At 44.6% G+C, this 6,761-nt stretch overlaps 1 protein-coding gene across 1 annotated transcript in view; it reads right to left on the bottom strand.

Moving 5' to 3' along the window:
• JAK2 (Janus kinase 2) overlaps positions 1-6,735 on the bottom strand; it is a 100,686-nt gene extending 93,951 nt beyond the window's left edge. Inside the window, exons 1-2 of the mRNA XM_023728563.1 lie at positions 6,227-6,735; positions 5,860-5,942 (exon numbers count right to left, since the gene is read on the bottom strand). The gene's annotated coding sequence lies outside the window, so the exon portion shown is untranslated. The remainder of the gene's footprint in view (positions 1-5,859; positions 5,943-6,226) is intronic.
• Between the last annotated feature and the right edge of the window lie 26 nt (positions 6,736-6,761).

Here is a 6,761-nt window from a genome sequence, read left to right as displayed (position 1 = left end):
AATGCCTTTGCATAGTCAATAAAACACAGGTAAACATCTTTCTGGTATTCTCTGCTTTCAGCCAGGATCCATCTGACATCAGCAATGACATTCCTGGTTCCATGTCTTCTTCTGAATCTAGCCTGAACTTCTGGCAGTTCCCTGTCAATATACTGCTGCAGCTGCTTTTGAATAATCTTCAGCAAAATTTCACTTGAGTGTAACAGTAATGATATTGTTTGATAACTTCTGCACTCAGTCAGATCACCTTTTTTAGGAATAGGCATAAATATGGATCTCTTCCAGTTGGTTGGCCAGGTAGCTGTCTTCCAAATTTTTTGGCATCAAGTGAGCACTTCCAGCGCTGCATCCGTTTGTTGAAACATCTCAACTGATACTCCGTTAATTCCTGGAGCCTTGTTTTTTGCCAATGCCTTCACTGCAGCCTGGACTTCTTCCTTCATTACCACCGGTTCCTGATTATATGCTACCTCTTGAAATAGCTGAACACTGACCAATTCTTTTCAGTATAATGATTCTGTGTATTCCTTCCAACTTCTTTTGATGCTTCCTGCATCGTTTAATATTTTCCTCATAGAATCCTTCACTATTGCAACTCGAGGCATGAATTTTTTCTTCAGTTCTTTCAGCTTGAGAAATGCCGAGAATGTTCTTCCTTTTTGGTTTTCTATCTCCAGCTCTTTGCACATCATTATAATACTTTACTTTGTTTTCTCGAGCTGCCTTGTGAAATCTTCTCTTCAGTTCTTTTACTTCACCATTTCTTCCTTTTGCTTAAGCTACTTGACGTTCAACAGCAAGTGTCAGAGTCTCTTCTGACATCCATTTTGGTCTTTTCTTTCTTTCCTGTCTTTTTAATGACCTCTTGCGTTCTTCATATATGATGTCCTTGATGTCATTCCACAATTCGTCTGGTCCTCGGTCATTAGTGTTCAACGCATCAAATCTGTTCTTGAGATGGTCTCTAAATTCAGGTGAGATATACTCAAGGTCGGACTTGGGCTCTCATGGACTTGTTCTAATTTTCTTCAATTTCAACTTGAACTTGCACATGAGCAATTGATGGTCTGTTCGGCAGCCAGCCCCTGGCCTTGTTCTGACTGATGATATTCAGCTTTTCTATCGTCTCTTTCGACAGATGTAGTAGACTTGATTTCTGTGTATTCCATCTGGAGAGGTCCATGTTTATAGTCACCATTTCAGTGAAGAAGTCGTTGGTCTTGCAAAATTCTATCATGCGATCTCCAGCATCGTTTCTATCACCAAGGCATCCTGATTGCATGTTCGATCAATTTCAGACTGCAGAAGCTGGTAAAAATCTTCAATTTCTTCATCTTTGACCTTAGTGGTCAATGCATAAATTTGAATAACAGTCCTATTAACTGGTCTTCCTTGCAGGCATATGGATATTATTCTATCACTGTCAGCATTGTACTTCAGGATAGATCTTGTTCTTTTTGATGATGAATGCAACACCATTCCTCTTCAAGTTGTCATTCCCAGCATAGTAGATCATATGACTGTCCAATTCAAAATGACCAATACCAGTCCATTTCAGCTCACTGACACCGAGGATATCAATGTTTCTGTGTTCCGTTTCATTTTTGACGATTTCCAATTTTCCTAGATTCATACTTCATACACTCCACTTTCTGATTATTACTGGATGTTTGCAGCTGTTTCTTCTCATTTTGAGTCATGCCACATCAGTAAATGAAGATCCTGAAAGCTTGACTCCATCCATGTCATTAAGGTCAACTCTACTTTGAGGAGGCAGCTCTTCCCCAGCCATCTTTTAAGTGCCTTTCAACCTGGGGGACTCATCTTCCGGCACTGTATCAGACAATGCTCCGCTATTCATAAGGTTTTCACTGGCTAATTCTTTTCAAAAGTAGACCACCAGGTCCTTCTTCCTTGTGTGTCTTAAGTCTGGAAGTTCAGCTGAAACTTGTCCACCATGGGTGACCCTGCTGGTATCTGAATACCAGTGGCATAGTTTCCAGCATCAAAGCAACACACAAGCCCCCACAGTACGATAAACTGACAGACACGTGGTGGTTGTACACTGTAGGTATTAATAAATGTTTGGTGACTGTCTAAAGTTCCTTTTTAATATACAATCAACCAATGTGTATTTATTGAATACTCCCCCTGTGCTCAGCACTATGTGTGTGTTTTTAAAACCTAAGGTGGTTCCTCAAAGCAGACACAATCAACTTGAAAATCTATGGCTATTACTAGGGAAATAAGTATCAAACAACCAAAGCATGGTATATAATTAAACTGTCTAAAGGTGTTCTAAGACAAAAAGCTATACAAAAGTAGAGGGGAGGTGAAAGCAGTATTTAGTGAGAAACAGTTTCATAAAAAAGGTAAAATGTAACTGGGAGTGTAGTAATAGAAATAGCAGCAATAGTAGCATAATAGTAGCAATAATAATAGCTAACACCTAAGGAGTACTTAGTGTGCCAGCATTGATTTTAAGGGCTTTTTATGTTTTAACTCACCTACTTCTCACCATGACCCTATGAGGAAAGTACCATAATTATCCCCATTTTTCAGATGAGGAGACTGAGGCACTACTCAGTTGCTCCACACCTGGTGAACAGTGAAATAAGGGGTAGAATTGGGCTTGGTGTGGAAGGATAAAGAACATGAGCGAAAGCTAAAAAATGTAATATTCATAGCTTGTTATTAGAAAATGTAGAAACCAGCTTGCAAGACTACAGCAGGGAATGCTTGCTGAAGGTCCTCAGATAAAAGACTGAATACATAGGGCAGGGATTGATAACAGGGTATCCTGAAAGCCAGGAAAAGGAAATTATATTTAATAGGTAGAACATGGGAAGCCACTGAAGATTTGGGGGCAAGAGAATGCCACAAAAAGGAGTGAAATCCCCACTGAGGATAAATATAAAAGAGACGTTGGATTCTTAGAGGCTGATGTGACTTTCAATATTCTAGGCTGAGGAAACTAGTCTTGGAATTCAGATAGTGAAGGAAAGAAAGGAGAGATGGAGAGACAATATAGACAGACATGTTAAATGGTTAATACAAGAAGTAAACGAAAGAGATAGTTTAAAGATGATGCCTAATTTAAAGCCTACACGACCGAGAAGGAAATTACAAAGGGGTATGAAATGTTTTTCATTTGGGGTATGCTGAGTTTAAGGAGATGATCAGAAATACTAGTAGAAAACCAGTACTTAAAAAACCAAGAAGTAACTAAAATGAGAAGTAAGCAATGCAACTATTAGTTTTAGGGTGAAAGAAATGGACAGGAGTTATAAAGACATTACATGAGAGGAAATCTATTAAGCCATGATCAGCTGATATGAATTTTGTATCAATAGTTTTATCAGAAAAGCCAGTATAAGTTCTAGTTCCTCAAAGCATACACAACAAGAGCTAAGGCAGAGATTCCCAAACTTTCTCCATTCAGGGTACCCTTAAACCAAGAAAACTACATCTATTGCCTTCAAGTCCTTTCTGACTAACTGTATGGCATCCCTACGCTAAAAGAAATACCAAAGCAGATAGGTCCAAACAACTTAGTAAGGACTGATATCCTTACAACTTAGTCCCTGTTGGATACTGTACAACTTCTCCAACTTTGATATCAGATTGGACAACACCACACCCTGATTTCCGGTTCCACACTGATTTTGACACAGTACTTGCGTTTACCAAAACTATCTCTGAAAACACAGCTTTACAAAGATATGACATTGTCACGTAGTAATCTAATGCTCAAACTGTGAACTACTTCAAGTTAGTAGTTAAAGGAGGAGTTCACTGGTGCTCTACAGGAATCTTAGCACACAGTTCAGGAAACTGGGAACTAAGGGAAACCAAAAATCCAAACCCATTAGGAGTCTAAAAAAGAGAGAGAGAGAGAGAGAAAAAAAAAAAAGTGTTAATGGGGGAGGAGGAAAAGAAAGTTCTTAGCACAGCAAACCACAAGAGGGCAGCACAACAGCTGGTAGGGTGATAGGAGGATCAAGGGAGGGTTTATGGTGAAATCTTTCCCGACAAAGAAGACCCCTTACCCAGCTCAACACCTAAAGTCCTTTTTCTCCTTATACTAAGGAGGAAGAAACATTAGTCACTGTCAGAGCACCTAATGCAGAGTCATTCTGTCCTCTGAATCTCCTTTGCCAGCCCAGCCACGATAGCAGCCAAGCCTTTTATAGTAGCTAAACAATATGCTACTATGCGTACATATTCTTATTCAACCCTCACAATGATCTTATAAGAAAAGTGAGGTCCAAAGAGATATCCAATAGTACCACTAGTAAGTGGCAGAAACACTGGGATTAAAACCCAGATCTGACTCCAAAACCAATGAATGCTCTTTCCTATTCTGCCTCAAAATCATCCCACCTTTCAGCAATATCCAGATGAAGGAGAGAAAAGGTATCGTGTTCCCTTCTCATACCTGAGACAACCATCTCAAATCACTGAAAAGAAAAAGAAAACTATAAAAAGAAACACACTATTTCTTAACCCTAAAACACACTATGAACTCCCAACACAGGACCTTCAGATAGAGCAAACTAAGCACGATGTGTTTAACTAGCCAGCAAATGCTACAGCTTTCCTGTACAGGCAAATACATGTACTGTTAAGGCAAGTGCTGGACACATCAGTTTGCAGACGTTACCCACCAACAGGTAAGTGCATCTACAAACAAGTGATTCTCAAGCAAAGTGGTAGGAAGGAGCCCTGGTGGTGCAGTGGTTAAGCACTTGGCTGCTAAACAAAAGGTCGGTGGTTCAAACTCACCAGAGGCTCTGCGGGAGGAAAATGTGGCAGTCTGCTTCTATAAAGACTGCAGCCTTGGAAATCCTATGGGGCAGGTTCTACTCTGTCCTGTAGAGTCACTATGGGTCGGAATGACTCCATGGCAATGGGTTTACAGGAAGTGTTGGGGGGAGCGGGAGCCCAAAGGTTGATTATTCATGTGCTAATCTGCTGGCTGTTATATCACAATATTTGCAGGAACCTAACCAGTCACTTTTACAAACCCATTATGAAACCAAAAGTAATTGTCATCTCTCTTATTCCCACTTTTAATTTCCTTCTCCATATTTCTCCTCTGCTGAGTCTGACATACTCAGGCACTCCTATCCCTTCATTCAGAAAAAAAGGAGTTTCTACCGACAGATTAATAACCACCGGAAGGCAAACTGGGGAAATTCAACCGATTCAGCAAGCTGAGGCAGATGAAACAAACCATCCAGTAAGCATTCAGTGTGGCAGCAGGAACCCAGAAAGAACGGCCAACGTGTTCTCTCAGTAGGTATTTCTTATTACCTGAAAATATTCCTCTTTGAAAGATGAAGACTCCCTGGCTGCTTGAGAAGAAAGGGCAATGAACAAACAGCCTTTACCTTTTCTCTCCAAAGCCATATTACTTGTAAAACCAGCAGAGAAAGAAACGATGAATGTTTCTTAGGGGATCCCAGAACAATGTTGTTGTTAGATGCCTTCTAGTGACTTCCCCCCATAGCACCGCATGTGACAGAGCGGAAATGCCCCAGAGGGTTTCCTAGGCTGTAATCTTTACTGGAGCAGATCGCCAGGTCTTTCTCCTGGAGAGACACTGGGTGGGTCTGAACCCCCAACCTTTCGGTTAGCAGTCAAGTCCTTAACCGCTGAGCCACTAGGGCTCCTTAAGAGCAACAATAAACACCCCAAAATTACCCCCCACCCCAGACCCACATGAAAAGTTCAGCGCTGCCATTTCTGGAGTAAGCAGAGGGAGACTGTCTACACCTTCCTACGCACGCACCCACAGCCCGCGACACCCTCGCCGCCAGGGCAGCCACAAAGACAGGAGCCAGGATCCATACCCACCGTCGCGGGAAGGGGACGAAAGGCCTCCTTTTCTGCAGAAGATGAACAGTTCACATCTTGTACCCACTGCCTGCTTCTGAAACCTAAAAAAAAAAATAAGCAACACTCACTACCGCAGAATCCAGGGGAAACAGATGCTCTTTTCTAGGCTGTTTAGATGGCTTTAAGAGAGAGTAAGGGGGGCGGTGAGGGGGGTAGGGAATGCCAGGCATACATGGATGCAAATAACAACATCAAAACACTCCTTTCCAGGGTTCGTCTTGAAAAGGAGGATCTTCTCGCGGGGAAGTTTACTGCCACAAGCAGGGGAAGGGGACGGGAACGACGGCTGCCCCTCACCCAGGGACAGGGCAGTGATGACACCCACCGGCTGCACGGGTGTGCCCCCAGGCCCGCAGGGGCTGCTCCCACCCCGCCTTCCGGCGGCCGAGGTCCGCAAAGCCCCCACAGCAGGCGCTGGTCCGACCGTCCGCCAGACTGGCCCCAGGGGGCCTCCCGCGTCACATCCCGGGCGGCGGCAGGCAGGGCCTCTCCCCGCGCGGCGCGGCCCTCGCTGCCCTCCGCCCCGCGCGCTCTGCGAAGCCGGCCCGGCGTCGGAGGAGCGACGCGGCGGCGGCGGCGGGGACTCCCGAGCGAGCTGGCCCCGCCTGTCAGCGCCGACTGAGGCCGTTAGCGGTGGCCGCTACTGCCCCCTTCTGCTCCTCTTCCTCTCTCCTTCCAGCGGCAGACACCACTCCCACAGGGCCACCGGGAAGCCCTTCGCGGCCGCCGTCCCCACCCTCTCCCGGCCGCCCGTCTCAGCGCCGCCAGCGACACTGGTGCGGACGCTCTAGATGCGGCCCTCAGGCGCGCAGCCTGTTCAGCGAGGCCGCGGTGTCAGTGGGGCGGGGCGGGCCGGACGC

This window comes from Trichechus manatus, unplaced genomic scaffold (genome assembly GCF_000243295.1).
Source record: "Trichechus manatus latirostris isolate Lorelei unplaced genomic scaffold, TriManLat1.0 scaffold00025, whole genome shotgun sequence".
Taxonomy (NCBI): domain Eukaryota; kingdom Metazoa; phylum Chordata; class Mammalia; order Sirenia; family Trichechidae; genus Trichechus; species Trichechus manatus.
The sequence above is the reverse complement of the archived record's forward strand: the minus strand, read 5'-3'. Positions and strand labels throughout refer to the sequence as shown.